This window comes from Dasypus novemcinctus, chromosome 1, assembly GCF_030445035.2.
Source record: "Dasypus novemcinctus isolate mDasNov1 chromosome 1, mDasNov1.1.hap2, whole genome shotgun sequence".
Lineage (NCBI taxonomy): Eukaryota > Metazoa > Chordata > Mammalia > Cingulata > Dasypodidae > Dasypus > Dasypus novemcinctus.
Window position 1 is genome coordinate 117,570,855 of NC_080673.1, and position 20,665 is coordinate 117,591,519.

Consider the following 20,665-nt stretch of genomic DNA (forward strand, 5'->3'; position numbering starts at 1 on the left):
GTAAAGACAACAAATCAAACCGAAAAAATCACAAAACAAGTCAACAAATAAATATTTGGTTTGTTTGATGATAAAATATGAGCCTTTATATTTAGATATCTCTAAAATTCATATATTTAAAGAACTTATAATTTTGATATAATGTTAGAGAAGGTTCACAGATACTACTCTTTCCATAGTTTTCACTCAACTTCTTATTTATTTATTTGTTTATCTTAATTGTATTTTTTTGAAGATACATAAATCACAAAAAATGTTACATTAAAAAATATAAGAGGTTCCTTTATACCCCACCCCCTCACTCCTCCCATGTCAACAACCTCTTTTATCATTGTGGCACATTCATTGCATTTGATGAATACATTTTGGAGCACTGCTGCACCACATGGATAAAAGTTTACATTGTAGTTTACACTCTCTCCCAGTACATTCAGTGGGTTATGGCAGGATATATAATGTCCAGCATCTGTCCTTACGGTATCATTTAGGACAACTCCAAGTCCCCAAAATACCTCCACATCACCTCTTCTTCCCTCTCCCTCCCCTCAGCAAATACTATGTCCACTTTCTCCACAGAAATTGGCTACAATTTCTTCCATTACTAGTCACAATAGTTCTATAGTAGAATACCAGTAAGTCCGCTCTAATCCATATTTTATTCTTCTATCCTGTGGACCCTGGTATGGTGATGTCACTCCACCTCTATATCGAGAGGGGGCTTAGATCCCACATGGTTGATGGATTCACTTTTCCTGCTTGCAGTTATAGGCACTCTCAGTTCCCTTGTGTGGTGGTTGACCATCTTCACCTCCCTGTTAGCTGACCTGGGTAAGTCTGAAGAACCGGAGAGTAGGAGTTGCAACTTTGCTCAGGCTCAGGGCCCAGCTGGAACATGGCCAGTCTGGAGATTCAAGTCTCCTGAGTATACATCAATCCCAGCACCAACCACAGGTTCAGTAAAAGTGACAGAAGAGGCATGTGTAGAAAGGTCACATCTGAGTCCAATTCCATCACACTCAGGAACACAATTCCAAAGGAGAGCTCACTGACAAAGCATTGAGCTCCAGAGTCATCTGCCATGACCGTAAAACCTGTGTGTGTCTGTAGCCCTCAGGAGCACCAGTACCTGGGGTTGTATCTACTTTGGCTGTCTCTGGGATCGTGCTGAGGCATGTGTAAGCGCAATCCCTGTGATGACCTCCTGACTCTTTTTTGAAGACTCTTAGCCATATAAACTCATTTGTCTTTACCATTTCCCCCTTTTATTCAAGGTCTTTTTCTAGTTGCATCACCAGTTAGTGATTTGTAGTAATCCCTCAGCACCAGGGAGGCTCACCCAGGAGTTATGTCCCATGCTGAGGGGAAGGTAATGTATTTACATGCTGAGTTTGGCTTAGAGAGTGGCCACATTTGAGCAACGTGGAGGCTCTCAGGAGATAACTCTGAGGCACTCTGCAGCTCTAGGCCTAGTTGAAATTTCAGGCACACAGGCTACAAGTATAGTCATCAGTATCAAGGGCTCATCATTGGATCATCCTTCTTCACTGGTCTTTGTCCTTGCACTTGGGGGATTGTTGCTCTTCCTTTGGTGAAAGTGACAACTCCCCTGGCTAGGAACTCAGCACTCTCTCAGTTGTCACTTGTAACTGTAACTGCTATGAAAATACCCAACGAATATTCTAACATTTTTATGTACCCTATATGCATGCCTGGAGAACTTCCTCCCAACCATTTGTCCCCCATCAATAACATCCCACACCAGTGTTCCTCCTTTGCCATAGTTGGACCCCTCTGTGGTCCAAAACTTCTTCAAAAATGAAGCCTAATATATTGTCTAATTCAATTAGTAGGAAAATGAAATAGTAATGGTAGGTTTAAAGATTAGAAATAGAATACATACTAATTTAGAAAAACTAAAATAAAGTAAAAAATGGTGTATTAAAAATGAAAAATATCATAAAACTTTGTTTTTGATCTTTTGCCTTTCATCACTGTAATAGGTGTTGCCCAACATGTACAGTGGCAAGGCAATTTCTTTCATTCCTTTCTCAGTGTCTACATTGTTTTTTTTAATTTTTACTTTTGTCTTCAAGAAAGTTTTAGATTACAGTAAAGTCACCTATACAATATAGGGGACTCCTATATATCCAACATCAAGCCCTTTTCCCCCTTCCCCAGCAATGATCTTTTTACATGTTCATGTTATATTTGCTGTAGCTGATGTACAGATATTGAAACATAGCTACCAAACATGGTTCCATTTTGGTTTATATTTTAGGCTTTTCAATTTTCTAAATTTTTAGTTACATTATAGTTTACATTATGGTTTACATTTTAGCCTATAGACTTTTATACATTTTTGGTGAAATTTCACATGTCCTATATCCATCACTGCAAGATCTTGTGGAACACTTCCATTGTCCCCTGTTACCTTGCTTCCATCTATTCTATTCCTCTCTCCTGCTCCACTCAGGGCTCACAGTGACAACCAAGCTTCACTACTTGAAGGACCAGATTCACAGATACTTGCAACAATGCCGAGGGCTTGACACACTAGACTGTCCTACCCCATTAGGAGCCACCAATTCTCTCGAGAGACACAATTCCCTATGTTTGAGAACATTAGGCCTCCCCAGGATGGGGCTACACCTTCACACTCATTGTATGGGTCTCCACCCAATGTTGTAACACGCTATGACAAGATGAGCTCTCACACACTCCCTTGAATCCTTCCCCTGTTCCAGATGCCCCCATTAATCACCTTAAACAGGTAACCCTTCCTTATTATATTTTCTAAAGAGTCTTCTCATCATTATTGTTTTAACCACATACCCGACAATCTCCCATGTTCATCTGTTCCCCCCAACCCCCCCACACACACAGTTCCATGGGCCATCTGACCCATCCTCCCAACCCTAGCCCCCGTCAAACCTGCAAAGCTCCACCCAATAGTATCCTTATGTCCCTGTCTTATCCCTTCCCTGTACAACTACTTACCTCCACTTTATCATAGATTTCACTTATGTAGGTGTCAGCTCACAACCTTCCTTTCCCCACTGATTTCCTGTAAGCCTATCATCCAGTCTGTAGCTCCCTGAAACAGCTTGGTTTGCTTATTTCATATCAGAGAGGTCATGTAGTATTTGTCCTTCAATGCCTGGCTTGCTTCACTCAACGTAAGGTCCTCAAGATTCATCCATGTTATCCCATGTATTTGTACTGTATTCCTTCTTACAGCTGAGTAGTATTCCACTGTATGTATGTACCACATTTTGTTTATCCATTCATCTGTCAATGGGCATTTAGGTTGATTCCAACTTTTGGCAATAGTGAATATGCCACTATGAACATTGGTGTGCATATATCAGTTTGTGTCCTTGTTTCCAGTTCTTCTGGGCATATCCCCAGCAGTGGAATTGCTGGATCATATGGCAAATCTATAGCTAGTTTTTTGAAAACCACCAAGCTGTCTTCCAGAATGGCTGGATCCTTCTGCATTCCCACCAGCAGTGGATGAGTGTTCCCCTTCCTCCACCTCTTCTCCAACACTTGCAGTCTTCTGTTTTTTTAAAATAGCTGCCAGTCTTATGGGAGTCAGATGATATCTCATTGTAGTTTTGATTTGCATTTCCCTCATAGCTAGTGATTTCAAGCATCTTTTCATGTGCTTTTTAGCTATTTTTATTTCTTATTTGAAGCAGTGTCTGTTGAAATCTCTTGCCCATTTTTTAAATGGGTTGTTTGTCTTTTTATTTTTGAGACATAGGATTTCTTTATATATGCAGGATGTTAGTCTCCTAACAGATATATGGTTAGCAAATATTTTCTCCCATTGGGTAGGGTGTCTTTTCACTTTCTTGACAAACTCCTTTGAGAATCATCTTCTTTTAAAGTTAACATTTTATATAACCATGGTATATTCAGCAAAATGAAGTTAACAGTGGTACATACTATTAAATAACTACAGACTTAAATCATATAACACTACAGACTTAGTGTTCTTCTTCTGCTCTAAGGTCCAATCCAGAATCTCACATTGCATTTACTTACCATGTCTCCTTATTCGTCCCATAATCTGTGACAATCTTTCTCTGTTGTAACCTTGATACATTGGAAGAGTAATGACCACAAATTTGGGAAACATTCTTCAATTTGGGTTTGCCTAATGTTTTCTTATATTAAATTTATAAATTTGGTAAAGAATGCCTTCATTGCGTTCTCTTAGGGGGTACGTACCTATTGGTTTGTCTTATTACTCGTGTTCATATTGCTCATTTGATTAAGGTGACTATATGTATATATTTTTATTGATTTTTCTTTACTTTTTAAAAGATTGCTAAGTTAACATTTTTTTGTTTGAAACTGAGAGTTGTTTAACAATTTCAGTATTTTATAATTTTATTTTTTGCTATCAGGTTTTGTCATATTGCAAAACACCTAACTCGTATGGATTCCTTGATCACATGTAACTTGCTCTTGCCTTTGAATATCTCAGTTTCTGTAATTTAGAATTTGAGATGTTTATTACATGTAATGAAATGTTCCATCTCATGTGTAATAAGCTAAGTGAAAGATGAGCAGTCCACTATGTCCATAATTTGGAGCAGACTCTGTAACTAAAAGCAATCCTTGTTCTGTTACAAAATGTAGTAGTACACTAGGGAGATAGTGAATTATAGTTGATTATAGTCCATTTAATGGGTATACGGGTCATTTGCTGTTTTTGAAAGCCACATTTGTTAATAAGGCCTTCAGGCCTATTTTGACTATTAGTGTATTCTTCCTGATATAGCATTTAAAGCTCTTTGAAAACATTTCCCCATACATAATATTGTGTATCTGTCTTAAATTTTTTTTATTAGAGAAATTGTAGGTTTATAGGAAAATCATGCATAAAATACAGAGTTTCCATATACCACCCAGTTATTAACACCTTGCTATATCTATCTTTTGACATGATAAAGTATGTGCCAAAATTGTGACTTAGATAAATTATTGTTAAAGAAAACCATTTAGCAATCAGCCCTGTGTAACCAATGGTCTTTTGCTTATGCGTTTTCTTCATAATAGAAGTACATATATGAAAACATCATGAATTCATAATTTTGTATTAGATGTATAATTTTGTGTTATATAAAAATATTTTTTCCTTATTCTGGAGAATCAATTTACTAACTTTCCTTAATTTTTTATACCCTTAGAAGTAAAATTTCACATTGCATGTACATGTGTTTGTTTCCTCTTTAAAATAAATTGGTGAGTCTGCTCCAGGCCTCCAACAGAGAGTGAACATGTTTAATGCCCAGTAAATAATTTGTTAATAAAATTGAACTTAGATGGGTGATAGCTAAGGTGTAGCTAGGAGTAGGAAAGGAACAAAATGATATACTTTTGATAAACCAGTGTTTAGTGGGCTAGAGTCTCCTAATGCCACTAGATTTATCAACTTAATACATGGTAATACTGGTTATTTAGCATTCCTTTCTTGTGTACTTTATTTTTGCAAAAAATAACTTAGGTTTTAAAAAGTTATCCTCTGCTTAGTCATCTAGTCATATACTCATATAATCATTAGTTTTTATCTCTTTAGGCAACTTTAAAAGCATTCTAGTAATAACTTAATTTGTTATATGATTGCTTTTAGTCAATTTTATGAGTTTGTCACTTGTAAGAGATAGTATAGGAATTGGCTTTTAATCTTAACTTAAATATTTGAGAAATCATTAGAACTAAAAAATAACTCAGTTTGCTTCCTGGAATATGCCTCAAATGATATGTCTATAAACCATATTTCCTTTTTCTTTTCATTTTTTAAAAAATTTTATTTTCGAGGACATGATTAGAAAATGAGAGAAGCAAATTGACAGCAGAGAGCAGGCCACTATAAAAATGAAATATTTCTAAAGATCCCATTTGATTTCTGGATAGATTAGTCAGAGAGAGCATGTATCCAGTGTACTGTTGGAGTTTGCTTCTACCAGCTCACAAAGACCAAATGTTAAATTTTAAGGCATTTTGTGAGCAAGTTATTAAGCACAGTCATTATTAAAAATTACATTATATAACCTCACAAATAAATACTATTAAAAACAAAGGTATTAAATATTCAAAACTCATCATAGCTTAATGTTTTTTTTTTTTTGGCTATAGTTTTCTATTATCATTAATATATTTATGCTCTTGAGGTTCTTTACATCTGTTCTGTCTACCATGAAAATACCATGTAACAGTGTGCCAATGTGCATCGCTTCCCAAACTGTGTTCAGGCACTTAACATTTGTAGCTTGATAAGCTTGTGATTAAAATTATGAGTATATATTTTCTTGAAGAAAATAAAATTAAATATGATGGAAGACTATGTGATTTAAAATCACTCTTCTCCTATCATTAGTCACTTCCTTTATCTATTCAGAAGACTGTTCCCATTGCCTAGAAAAATTTTTCCTTTGGATACTCACTCATTTTTTCCAACAAAATTTGTGTCGTGTCTTTACAGAGACCTCCTCTGGTGAGCCTATGTAAAATAGCTTCATCCTATTCTGCCTCCTTCTGATGTGGCAGTCCTGCCATCCCATCACTCTAATCTTTATTTATTTTTTTATTTTTTTATTTATTTTAAATATTTATGTGTTTTATTTTTTTAATGTCTTCTACTTGGTATCATTTGTTACATTATAAGCATTTGTAGTAGATTTCTTTTACATTTTCTTATTTTATTTTTTGTCTTTATTTTAATGTTACATTCAAAAAATATGAGGTCCCCATATACCCCACACCCCTCTCACCCCACTCCTCCCTCCGTAACAACCTCCTCCCTCATCATGAGACATTCATTGCACTTGGTGAATACATCTCTGAGCACCACTGCACCTCATGGTCAATGGTCCACACCATAGCCCACACTCTCCCACAGTCCACCCAGTGGGCCATGGGAGGACATACAATGTCCAGTAACTGTCCCCACAGCATCACCCAGGACAACTCCAAGTCTCGAAAATGCCCCCACATCACATTTCTTCTTCCCACTCCCTACCCCCAGCAGCCACCATGGCCACTTTCTCCACACCAATGCCACATTTTTTGATGCAGCATTTACTTGTATTTGAAATTATGTTGTTTATTTGTTTACTGTCTTTCTCCCCTACTCTAATGCCTGCTCCAAGAGGGATGAATCTTTTATGACCCTTTCAGTTCTGGTTTTCAATGCTTAAAATAAGGCCAAGCACACAATTGATGACCAGTACATTTTTGTTGAAATAAAAGATTTAATATTTAATAGACCACATTAATGAAGAGCATCTAAGTTAAAACAGAGATTGAGAGATAATTAAAGTAATATTGGAATATGAGATAAAAATTAGGATTAGTCAAAGTACTACCACTTGAAAAAACAAGAGAATCTAAGATGCTGAGGTAAACTATTCCCACTAAACAGATTTTTTGGTAATTTCTATAAATAAAAATTTATTAATCTTTTATTAAAGGAGATAGACTTTAGGTATAGGTTATTTTCCAAATTCTAGTTAGAAATGTGACTTGTATATTGCATTAATTATGCTGTACTCATCTGTGAAAATAATGATTCTAAATCTACACTAATTATATGAATGAGGAAGGGAGTTTTATTTTGGGGAATAGCAACATATTCAGGTTTTTGTGGCATTTCTGCAGTTACAGAAGCTAGCTGTCAAGAACCACTTTCTTTCCCAGAAAACTTTTGTAAGGTAGAAGCTGAAGCTGCACTTCTATTTCAAGCCAAACTTTGTGTAATACGAGCAAATAAAGTGCTAGAATTTGCTATGACTTTGATGAGGTTAGTTATTTCTAATATTTAAGGCCAAATCAAGTTTATTGCTGATTTTTCAGAGGGAGTGATCTGAGAATTCTGATAGATTTTCTCTAACCCATAAAGTACTAGAATATATGATTCATAAACTGAGAAATAAAAAGTAACGATGATATTTCACAACAAGTGGTATGAGGATTGGCACGTATTTGGGGAAACATTCTTATTTGCTAATTCATTAATTTACTCAACCAATATTTGTTTATCTCTAATAATGTGTTAGGCATTGTTCTAGGCACTAAGGATATGGTGAAAATCTCCATCCTCAGTCTAACAGGGAATACAAACAAGTAAACATACAGTGCCATACAGTGGGCTAAGTGCTGTGATGAAGCTGAAGATCCACTAAGAGCATACAAACAGACAATAGCCCTGATTTATTCGGTCTGAAAAGTTGGTCACATGATCCTGATTAGCTTTGTGGATTAAAAAATCTCTCTGACTGGTATGTGAAGAGCAGATTGGAGATGGTGGTGTGCTACAAAAGTACAAAAACTGGTTCCTAGGGCAACAAAAATGCTGATTTGTGATGTTTGCCCATTTATATGGTATAAGTACTTCTACCATGCTGATTTAAAGCTACCAGCATGACTTTGCTGAATGTGAAATTGAGAAGAGATGGATAGAACTGGCTCTAGTAAGCGATACAAACAAGTTCCAGCACATCTCTGGTTGGAGGGGACAAAAGTGGAGCCTTCGAATGCATCTCTGACAGCCCTGGAGCAGTTAATGTCTGCTACTAAGGGTTTTACTATAGAGCAAGAAAAAGAAGTCCTCGCACTTTCTGTCTGTCTGGTTGTAGCAACCAAGATTGAATGGGGGAATACAGGAAAAAAAAAAAAAAGTGGAGGCTTAGAGACTAGTTAGAGACCATTTTATTAAACCAGAGGAAGTATGATGTGGCCTAAATGAGACTAGTGTGATAATAGCATTGATAGGGATATTTAAGGGGAAAAGAAGCAGTTTAGTGGTTAAGAAATAAGACAATAGATTCAAATCCGAACTGTTTGGACCAAAAACTGGTACTATAACTTAACCAGCACTCTGATGCTGGGTATTTTTTAATCTCTCTGGGTATAAGTGTCTCATCTGTAAAATAGGGATAATGATGGTACCTGGCACTTAGTGTTATTGTGAGAAAAGGATGAATCAATACGCATAAAGTTCTTCAAGCACTGAAGAGTGCAATAAATGTTAGCTTTAGCAATATAGAGGAGATTTTGGTGATTAATGATTAGTGTGTTGGTGGATGGGCAAGGAAGGAGAAAGTAGAGTGAAGGCTGACATGGTGTTTTCTGTCCTTGCAGGTAGACAGAGATGTAATCTCTATAATTTTTCTAGTGGAGTAGTAAGGATGGAAGGAAGAATTGGGTGTGTGGTTAGGAGGTAAGAATGTGCAGAGTATACTAGGGTTCTCTAAATCTAGGTGCACTTACAATCACCTGGGGCTTTAAAAATACAGATACTATGTCACACCAGACTTATTGAAAGAACATCTCCCAGGATAAAACTGAGGTATCTAAATTTTTAGAACAGTTCCAAGGTGATTCTCATGAAGCCAGATCATAGAACAACATCTGTCCTGTCCACATTGGAGGAATCTTTCAAAATTTAAGTATATGAAGGAAATAGCTAGAGTGAATTGGGGAATGGAAATGGGAGAGACCTAAACATGTGTAAGTTCTGAGGTGGAGGAGCCAGCAGAGAGGAGTATTGGAATTTATAAAAGAAAGGGAATAATTGGTTGAGAAAGGTTCCTGGAAAATGGTATAAGATTGGTTCAGAATGAAAGGAGGATGAATAAACCGTCCATTAACAGAAGGGAATAAAAAAAGGAATGGATGTGAACTCAGGCAATTTGTGTGTATGGTTTATGATTAGGGTTAGAGATACAAGTTGTGGTAATAATTTGAAAAATTCTCATCTATGGCATTTGATGAAGACTGCTAAATTGTTTTCCAGGGCTAATTTTTCTATTTTTTAAAAAAAAATCAGCAATAGAACTGATAAAAGGAAGCATGGCCTCTTTTGTCGCTAAGTATTTATATGTGATTGTGTTTGGGGCAGTGGGATGTGAGTGGAGTGATGTGCGCATCCTCTAGGAAAGGTAAAGTGGCTTGCCCTGGATTGTCCTTTCTACCTTCTGTCCAGCTGGAAATTGGTACATTAGCAGTCAGCCTTGGACCTAGGGTTTAAGAGGGCAGAGCTACCCTGTCAATTTGGGTCCCTGGCTGTCCTAAGCAGATCTTAAACGGCTTACCTTTCTATCTGTGGACTGTTAAATATGAATCAAATAAACACTAATCTTATTTAAACTCTGATTTTTAGGGTCTTTTTGTTACAGCATTAGCCTGTGCCTGACTATTAAAATGGATTCTTATTTCTCTGCAAATGATGAGACGAAGTTATTTTCTGAGAATGAAGGGTTGGTGGAAGAGGATATAAGATTTGAAAGAGTAAAAGTAGAGCTACTGGGTGGAGGATGAGAGAGTAGAGATAGTTAACTAGTGAAATGTAGAAACATTGCCTACCAACATTGCCTGATAATCTTGTGGAACTAGAAGACCATTGATTCATGGAGAAAGGAAACATAATACAGATATGAACTAATTAAATAAACTCAACAAACTAGAAAAGGAAGCTACCAATTTTTTTTCAGATTTTAAAAAAAATTATTGAAGTATATTACTCATACATAAACATATATAAACAATAAGTGTATAATAATACTTGTGAACTTACAAAACAAACATACATAACATCATATAGGACTCTCATAACTCACCCTGCCACCAATAACTTGCATTGTTGTTAAACCTTTTTAACTAATGATTAAAGAGCATTGTCAAGGGAAGCGGACTTGGCCCAGTGGATGGGGCATCCATCTACCACGTGGGAGGTTCATGGTTCAAACCCCGGGCCTCCTTGACCCATGTGGAGCTGGCCCACGCACAGTGCTGATGCACGCAAGGAGTGCCCTGCCACGCAGGGGTGCCCCCGCATAGGGGAGCCGCATGCACAAGGAGTGCACCCTGTAAGGAGAGCTGCCCAGCATGAAAGAAAGTGCAAGCCTGCCCAAAAATGGCGCTGCACACATGGAGAGCTGACACAGCAAGATGATGCAACAAAAAGAAACACAGATTCCCGTGCTGCTGACAACAGAAGCGGACAAAAGAAGAACATGCAGCAAATGGACACAGAGAGCAGACAACAGGGGCCAGGGGGGCAGAGGGGAGAGAAACAAATAAAAAAAAAAATCTTTAAAATAAAATAAAGAGCATTGTCAAAATATTACTACTAAACAAAGTATTTTTCCCCCAACCAATCCTATTATCATCTTTATATCATTTGTATATGAACATACATAAACAATTAAGTGTATAGTAAAAGTTGTGAACTTACAAAGCAAACATGCATAACATCATACAGGGGTCCCATACATCAACCCTCCACCAACACCTTACATTGTCATGAGATGTTTGTTACAAATTATGAAAGAATACTGTCAAAATTTTACGACTAATCATAGTCCTTATCTTACATTTGGTGTGTTTCTCCCCCAACCCATTTTAAATATATTTTTAAAATATATTTTTTAATGACAGAAGTTGTAAACTTATAAAACAATCATGCACATGTGCAGAATTCCCAAACAACCCACCTCCGTCAACACACCACAATGTGGTATGTCATTTGCTACTAATAAAATAATATCATCTGATTATTACCATGTCCATAGTGTACATTTGGCTCACATTTTCTATACTGCCTCAGTATCAACACAGTACATCTTTTGCATATATGTAAGAATATTATATTATTACTACTAAACACAGTCCATAGGTCATTCCAGCTGTATTTTCCCATGCTTCTCCACATTCCCAACACCCTGCAATAGTGATGTACATTTGCTCTAGCTAACAAAGGACTCTCTTGCATCTGTACCATCAGCCACAATTCTCATCTACCTCTTGGTTTATTGTGCTATCCAGTTCCTAGATTATTCTCTAGCATTCTATCAATTGGCGTTTACATACCTAGACTACCATTTTAAGTCACATCCCCATTTATAAACTAGCTGTTACTATGTGTTACCATCCACTCTATACATTTCCATTCTTTTACAGTAAATCTAATTAAAACTTCTACATACATTAAATATTAGTAGTCCCACTCAGTTCTCCTCTTATCTCCATTAAGAATCCACCACTTACCACCAGGTCTTGAAGATATTTTCCAATAATTTCTTCTAGAAGTTTTGTGGTTCTTGCTTTTATTTTTAGTTTTTTGATCCATTTTGAGTTAATTTTTGGATAAGGTGTGAGAAAGGTATGGATCAGCTATGGCTATCCAATTCTTTCAGCACCATTTTTTTAATGGATTGTTCTGCTTGAGCTGTGTGAATTTGACAGGCTAGTCAAAAATCACTTGAACATACCTGTGAGGGTCTGTCTCTGAACCATAAATTTGGTTCCATTGGTCTATTGTGTCTGTCTTTAGGCCAGTACCATGCTGCTTTTACCACTATAGGTAAGTATTATGATTTAAAGTCTGGAGGTGAGGGTTCACTTTTCCTTTTTATGATGTTTCTGGCTATTCAGGACTCCTTATCCTTCCAAATAAATTTAATGATTGTTTTCCAATTTTTTCTTTAATGCTGGTGGACTTTTTATTGGGATTGCATTAAATTTGTGTATCAATTTGAGTAGAATTGACATTTTAATGATATTTAGTCCTCCAATCCATGAGCATGGAATGTTCTTCCAGTTATTTAGGGCTTTTTAAAATTTGTTTTAACATTGAGTTGCAGTTTTCTGGGAAGCGGACTTGGCCCAGTGGTTAGGGCGTCCATCTACCACATGGGAGGTCTGTGGTTCAAACCCTGGGCCTCCTTGACCTGTGTGGAGTTGGCCCATGCACAGTGCTGATGTGCACAAGGAGTGCCGTGCCACGCAGGGGTGTCCCCCACGTAGGGGAGCCCCATGTGCAAGGAATGCGCCCCATAAGGAGAGCCGCTCAACACGTAAGAAAGTGCAGCCTGCCTAAAAATGGTGCCGCCTACACGGAAATCTGACACAACAAGATGTCACAACAGAAAGAAACACAGATTCCCATGCCGCTGACAACAACAGAAGCAGACAAAAAAGAACACGCAGCCAATAGACATAGAGAACAGACAACGGGGTTGGGGGAGAATGGGAGAGAAATAAATAAATAAGTAAATCTTTAAAACAAACAAACAAAAAACACTGAGTTGCAGTTTTCTGAATACAAGTGCTTTACATCATTATTAAATTTATTCCTGACTATTTGAGTTTTATCTGTCATATTTTATTTTCACCACTCTTTTGATACTTTTAATTACTTTTATTGATATAATCTTCATTTCTAGACTCTCTTTCAGGCCCCTCTCTCCTGTCTTTTCTTTTCAGGCTCTATCACACCCTTTAGTATTTCCTGAAAATCTGGACTCTTGCTTAGGAATTCTCTCAGTTTCTGTTTATCTGTGAATATTCTAATTTTGCCCTCATTTGAAAGACCATCTTGCTGGTTATAAGATTCTTGGCTGGAAGTTTTTCTCTTGTAGTATCTTAAATATGTCATATCACTGTCTTCTTGCCTCCATGGTTTCTGGTGAGAAATCAGCACTTAATCTTATTGGATATCCTTTATATGTTATGCATTGCTTTTCTCTTCTGCTTTCAAAATTCTCTCTTTGTTTTTGGCATTTGACATTCTGAGTGTGTATCTTGGAGTTGGTCTATTCAGATTTTTTTCTGAGGTAAGTACGTTGTCCTTCTTGGACATGGATATCTATGTCCTTCAGCAGGGTTGGGAAATTTTCTACTATTATTTCTTCAAATATTCCTTTTGCCCCTTTTTCCTTCTTTTCTCCTTCTGGGACACCCATGACATGTATGTTTGCATGCCTTTTGCTCACGTTTAGTTCCCTGAGACATTGTTCAATTTTTTCCATTCTTTTCTTCATCTCTTATTTTATATGTTCACTTTCAGAGGTCATTTCTTCAAGCTCACCAATCCTTTCTTCTGCCTCCTCAAATTTGCTATTATACGATTCCAATGTTTTTTAAATTTCATTTATTGCACCTTTCATTCCGATAAGATTTGCTATTTTTCTATGTATGCTTTCAAATTCTTCTTTGTGCTCATCCAATGTCTTTTTTTTTTTTTTTAAAGATTTATTTATTTATTTAATTTCCCCCCTCCCCTGGTTGTCTGTTCTTGGTGTCTATTTGCTGCGTCTTGTTTCTTTGTCCGCTTCTGTTGTCATCAGCGGCACGGGAAGTGTGGGCGGCGCCATTCCTGGGCAGGCTGCTCTTTCTTTTCACGCTGGGCGGCTTTCCTCACGGGCGCACTCCTTGCGCGTGGGGCTCCCCCACGCGGGGGACACCCTTGCGTGGCACGGCACTCCTTGTGCGCATCAGCACTGCGCATGGCCAGCTCCACACGGGTCAAGGAGGCCCGGGGTTTGAACCGCGGACCTCCCATATGGTAGACGGACGCCCTAACCACTGGGCCAAAGTCCGTTTCCCTCCAATGTCTTTTTGATATCCTTAATCTCTTTAGCCATCTCATTGAATTTATTAACATCTATGATTAGTTGTCTCAACTCCTTTTTGTCACCTTGAGACTTATCTTGTTCCTTTATCTGGGCCATGTCTTACTGTTTCTTGGTGTGGATTGTAATTTTTTGTTGGTGTCTTTGCATCTGGCTTGCTAGAGTGTTTTCTCTGGGTGCAATTTTTCTCTTTAGTTTAGGGCTTCCTGTCCATTCTCCCTTGCTGTGCAGTAGGAGTCAGGCATGTAGTTGGTGCTGTAAGCTGTGGAGACTCAAACTGGTCTTATTGCACCAGGGACCCATGAAGCTTCCAACTTTTTCTTTTACCTGGGGTAGGGACAGAGTCACAGCTGTGTGGAATAATCCAAGTGCAGGCCTCGTCTGTAGTTGCCCAGAGAGACTGATGAAGCTTCACATCCCTTTCTCCCCTGCCTGGGGCGGGGATGGAGTTGCAGGTGTGGGCAGCAATCTATGCAGTGCAGGTCCAAGATGACCACAGTTGCCCTGGCAGACTTCTGATTTTCAGTCTATGGCAGCCAAAGTTACTTGCAGTTACCTGAATAGGCTGGTGCAGGACTCTGCAGCCTCCTCCGCACCAGAGGTGGGACTGAATCTTAGGTAGGCTGCAGGGTGATCTGTGGGAAAGAAACTGGTTTCTGCTGACTCTGAGAGTTTCAGTCAGCCCGGCTTCCCCTCAGGCTGGGGGTGGATTCAGAATGGGCTACTGGCCTCTTTCTGACTTGAGCTGATTCACACACCCCTGTTTCCAGGGTTCTCTTAGCCAGCCAAGTCTACCAATCAGTAGCTGAAATTGGCAGCCAACCGTCTCCTCCTCCTCTGTTTCTGGGAAATGGAGCTTCCATTTCCAGCCACAGAATAGCTCCTGGGGTGGCTTGTGCTGCCAGAATAGGACAATCACTGGCTTCTGTGACTTGGCTGATAATTTCCCAGAGAAGCTGGTTCAGGTCCCCGCAGCTTTCTCCCTGCTGGAGGTGGCACTGGGGCCTAGGCTAGAGCTGCAATATGCTCTGGATGGGAAGAAGCCGGTCATCACCAGCACTGGGGTTTTCAGTCCGCCCTGCTTCCCCTCATGCCAGGTGCAGAGTTAAGATGGCAGCTCCCAGCCTCTTTCTGACTTTGACAGGTTCAAACTTTAGCTGTTTTCAGGATTATACCCTAGCCCACTGAATTTACTCATCAGTAGCTGAAATTTGTGCCCAACTGTCTCTTTCTCCCTTGTTTTGGGGAAGTGGAGCTTTCAATTCCAGTCACAGAACAGCTCCTGAGGCAACTTGTGCCTCCAGTGGAGGACGGGCATCGGCCCCAGGACGTGGAGCCCTCTACTTACGAGTCTTCTCTCAGATGGGCAGTCTCCTCCTTCCACTCCTTCAAGGATGGTGCAGGATGCTCTTCTGGCTCCTGAAGACCCAAACAGGTGCTTCAGCTAGCACTATAGAGCTCTGGGTGTTTGCTAACTGCTCTGTAGCAGGAGCTGACCCTAGGAGCTCCTTACTCCACTGCCATCTTACTGGTTCTCTGCTACCAAACAATTTTAATGTAGGTCACAAAATTTTCACCAGCAGTGTTCAGACTTCTCACACATGTAGTTAAAAAACATCTCATTGAGTAAAGACTAAAAGTACATTTTCACTGTTACAAGGGTGCAATCTTTGTGGACGCTTCTATAAGAATGTACAAAGTTTAACCAGACGTGGTTGTGTGTATATCTTAAAGGTTTGTTTGACATTGAAGAAGTCATATTATTCCCAAATCAAACATGAATAAAATGCTATAACATTGAGATTAAACAGGATGGAAAATGCCTTAACCTTATCATGGAAGTCTTCCTGAAGGAGATGGCATTTTAATTAAAACTCAAAATTGATATATCTTTACACCTTGGAAATTAGAGCACATACTACTGATTCTATATTTCTACTCTCATATAACTTTTCCCAGTGGTAGTAAAAACACATTCAGCTTTAACATCTTTCAGGCCTGGGCAGACATAACACTATAATGGTCTTTCCTAGGTTGGTGAAATTTTCTCTGGTATATGCTATCTTATGGATCTTCCACATTTGATAAAATGTGATTTTAAATGTGGTGTTCCTGAGAAAGACCATTTAGAATTAAATATCTGACATCAGTCATTAAAAGTGAACTGTATTATTTCCTTATCATAGATTTCCCTTTTACCTTAAAAATCATGAAAAATCATGTAGATTACGTTGTGATCTTTATATACTGGTACTATATCTTACACAAAATTTAGCTAAAATTTTATTCCCACGATCAATATTAAAATAAGGGTTTTCACAATTTTTGCTTTATTAGCAGTTAGTATAATTGGAAATCATTTTTTAAGAATCCATTGTGATCAGAACTACATATTCATCCTGTAAAAAAAACTGGTGTGTGTTTACTCAGTGACTGCAATACAATCATTACCTCTGGTTTAATTTTCTTTGTTTTAACCAAGATCTTTTGCTTTGGTAGTAAAGTGAAGAAAGTTTATAAGGCCAGTGAAGGCCAGTGAAGACCAGTGAAACCTTACTTGAAGACAAGTAAGGTGTATTTGTACTTGTAAAGCCTTCAGAGAAGCTTTGTATTCAACCAGGAAAATATTTTAATTTGGGAGACAGAGCCCTAAGCCATATTCCCTAATATCCTCAATTTAATTGAGAAAATTGCTCCACTTCTGTTTTTCTGTCAAGTTTGATTGAAAGATAACTACTAGCTGTGAGAAGCTCTGGAATGATGAGTAACTTAAATTATCTTGAGATTTCTTGAAGAAAGGTGATATGTTAACTAGGACAGGAATTATTAGTGTGTGTGGAGACACATTTTTCTCTGTTCCCCTCACTAACCAACTTACCATGCAGACTGGGATCATCTTTAGAGGCTGAACAATAGAATCAAGGATGGGGACTTGTAGGATATTGCTTTGAGAGAGAAAGAATGACAAGAGATACAAAGCAAGAGGGAAAGGAAAGATAAGGTTTTATCAGGGGGCAAGAATATTGGGAAGGAGGTTTAGGAGAAAGAGTCAAAGGGGGAGAAACTTGGGAGAGTTGAAGGCAAGGGTTAAATTGGCTATCAAGAGCAAATGAGAAAACAATGTTTTAAAGAAGTGGCTTATAAATTGGATTGCCTTTAATATTTTTCAAGAGGTGCAACTAGGTGTACAATTACTTTTAATTACTTTTGGTTACTAGATTTTGTTTCTTGGAATGTAATACTTCATACCAGGTATTTGGGTTTTACATAAAAATCACTAAATTATCATTTAGCTCCCTATTTTGAAATGCTTTAGTACTGCATCAAAATCAAATATGGTGATTTCATACAATATTAATATCTGATTACTCAAAGAGTTTCTAATTTGTAAAGTCTTAGGAGGTATTGATCTTATGTATAAATATATATCTGCCCAGCTAAATTTCACATTTTTATAATTTAAAAACTTTCAACTTAAGACAAGCCTAGTTTTATAACCACTAGAATGTTCCCTTAACTTTCTAACTTAAAATTCTTATGAAATATATCTCTTCCTTTCACAGTTAGTTTTGGCTCTAACCTAAAATAATATGTTTTGTCAACTATCAGTGGAACTAGTAGCCCTCTAAATACTAACTCTCTAATTTGTAACTCAGAAACTCACTATAGCCTAAAGACGTCTAATAATGTTCTCTTCAAAATGTAAGACACAAAACATTTTTATAAATATCTATCTTATTTTTATTAGAGAAATTGGGTTTACATAACTATCATGCATAAAATACAGGATTCACCTCCAACCACCACCAATACTTTGCAATGGAGTGGAGGATTTGTTACAATTGATGATAACACTTTTTTATAATTGTATTTTTTTTAAACAGTGGTTACCTTTTGCTACAATTGATAAAAGATTATTAAAATAATATTTTATATTAACCATTGTCCATTGTTTATATTAGGTGTATCTTTTCCCATATACCACCTATTATTAACATCTTGCATTAGTGTTGTACATTCGTTATAATTCATGAAAGAACATTCTTGTGCTATTATCTATAGTCCATCATCTATAATAGCATTCATTATGTTATACAGTCCTATATTTTATCTTTTATTTTTTATTCTAGTAATACAACCTAAAATTTCCCTCTTTAACCTCATTCAGCTATATGTCAGTGATGTTAATTACACTTAAAATAGTGTGCTACCATCACCACCATCTATTTCCAAACCTTTGCAACCAACCTAAATAGAAATTCTGCACAAATAATTCATCAGCTCCCTATTTCTCTACTCCTACTCTATCCCCTGGTAACCTAATATTCTAGATTCTAACTCTTTGAGGCTGCTTATACAATTAACTTTTATCAGTGAGATCATACAATATTTGTTCTTTTTTGTCTGCCGTATCCTACTCAATATGATGTCATCGAGTTTCATCCATGTAATTGCACGTACCAAGATTTTGTTCTTTTTTTATGGCTGACATAGCATTCCATAGTACTTATTTACAACATTTTGTTTATCCATTCATGGGTTTATGGACACTTGGATTGCTTCCATCTTTCAGCAATTGTGAATGATGGTACTATGAACATTGGTGTGCAAATATCTGTTCAAGTCCCTGCTTTTAATTCTTCTAGGAATATACCTAGGAATGGGATTGCTGGTTCATATGGTAATTCCATACTTAGCTTCCTGACAAAATGCCAACTGTCTTCCACAGCTACTGCACCATTTTTCATTGCTACCACCCATGAATGAGTGTTCCTATTTCTCCACGGCCTGTCCAACACTTATAATTTTGTTTTTTTAACAGTTGCCATTCTAGTGCTTGTGAAATGATATCTCATTGTGTTTTTTTCCCCTTTTTTATTATCTTTTTTAAAAAGATACATAGATTACACAAACTGTTACATTAAAAAATATAAGAGGTTCCCATATATCCCACTCCCCACACCTCCCACTCCTCCCATATCAAAACCTCTTTCAGCAGTGTGTCACATTAATTGCATTTGGTGAATATATTTTGGAGCACTGCTACACAGCATGGGTTATAGTTTGCATTGTAGTCCACCCTCTCCACCAGTCCATCCAATGGGTTATGACAGGATATATAATGTCCTGCATTTGTCCCTGCAATATCATTCAGGACAACTCTAAGTCCCCAAAATGCCCGCATATCACACCTTTTCTTCCCTCTCCCTGCCCTCAGCAACTCCCGTGCCACTGTCTCCACATCAATGATATAGTGTCTTCCATTGCTAGAGTCAAAATATTTGCATTTCATTAATCACTAGTGAAGTTGAGCATCTATTTATATGCTTTACAGCCATTTGTATATCCTCTTTGGAGAAATGTCTATTCTTTTGCCCATTTCTTAATTGAGTTGCTTGTGTTTTTATTGTTGAGTTGTAGGATTTCTTTATATATTCTGATTTTAAACCCTTATTAGAAATGTGGTTTCCAAATATTTTGTCCGATTGAGTAGGTTGCATTTTCACTTTTTAAAAAAGAATTTAATTCTTCCTTTAATATGAATAAGGAAGCATGAAACACTAAGTGTCTACAGAGAGCCCCATAGTGTTCTGCTTCAGAAGCAGCTTTGGTACATCAAGGGTCGCCATTTTCCTGCTGAGTTCTGCTGTCTCTGGATAAACAAGAACCATAAGCTATTTTTTTCAGTGAACTTTCTCCTGGAAGTAAAAGGGAACACCAGAGGAGATCCAGGTTTGCTCTTGGCTTCTGGAGGCTGATTCTTGGATGCTGAATTCTCTTCAAAGCACAGTGGAAGAAGAATAAAGAGGGGCTAGGAAATGCACAGGCTATAATAAGTAAGGAAATTCACTCTGATTCTGGAAATGGATCCCAATGAGAATGGGGGTTAAGGCTGTTGTTAGAGACACACATGGGCTGATTCACTCCCAGGAGTGTGTGGCCACAGTGGGATCGGGGAAGGGCAGATACAAACACATCTTTTCACTTTTGTGAAAAAGTCCTTGAGGCACAATAATATTTAATTTTTATGGGGTCTTATTTATCTACATTTTCACTCACTGAAGACAAAAAATTTTTGAACATAAATAGGAGAACACAATTATAAGGAAAAGAATTGAATTATTTTAATGGAAAGGAGAATTATTACTGAAGGTGGGGTGATTAGTTGAAAACAATGGCAGGATGAAAAAAAACACAAAAATTGTGCCTTCATCCTCTTGAATTCAACCAATGAGGCA

The 20,665-nt window shown here is 37.6% G+C and overlaps 1 protein-coding gene and 1 non-coding gene across 13 annotated transcripts in view; both read left to right on the plus strand.

Moving 5' to 3' along the window:
* The window catches only part of MAPK10 (mitogen-activated protein kinase 10), a 366,398-nt gene that overhangs the window by 98,288 nt on the left and 247,445 nt on the right, over positions 1–20,665 (plus strand). The window lies entirely within an intron of this gene.
* On the plus strand, positions 8,547–8,677 carry LOC111758953 (small nucleolar RNA SNORA31). The gene has a single exon (XR_002793068.2). It is a non-coding gene; the product is annotated as a small nucleolar RNA SNORA31 (small nucleolar RNA).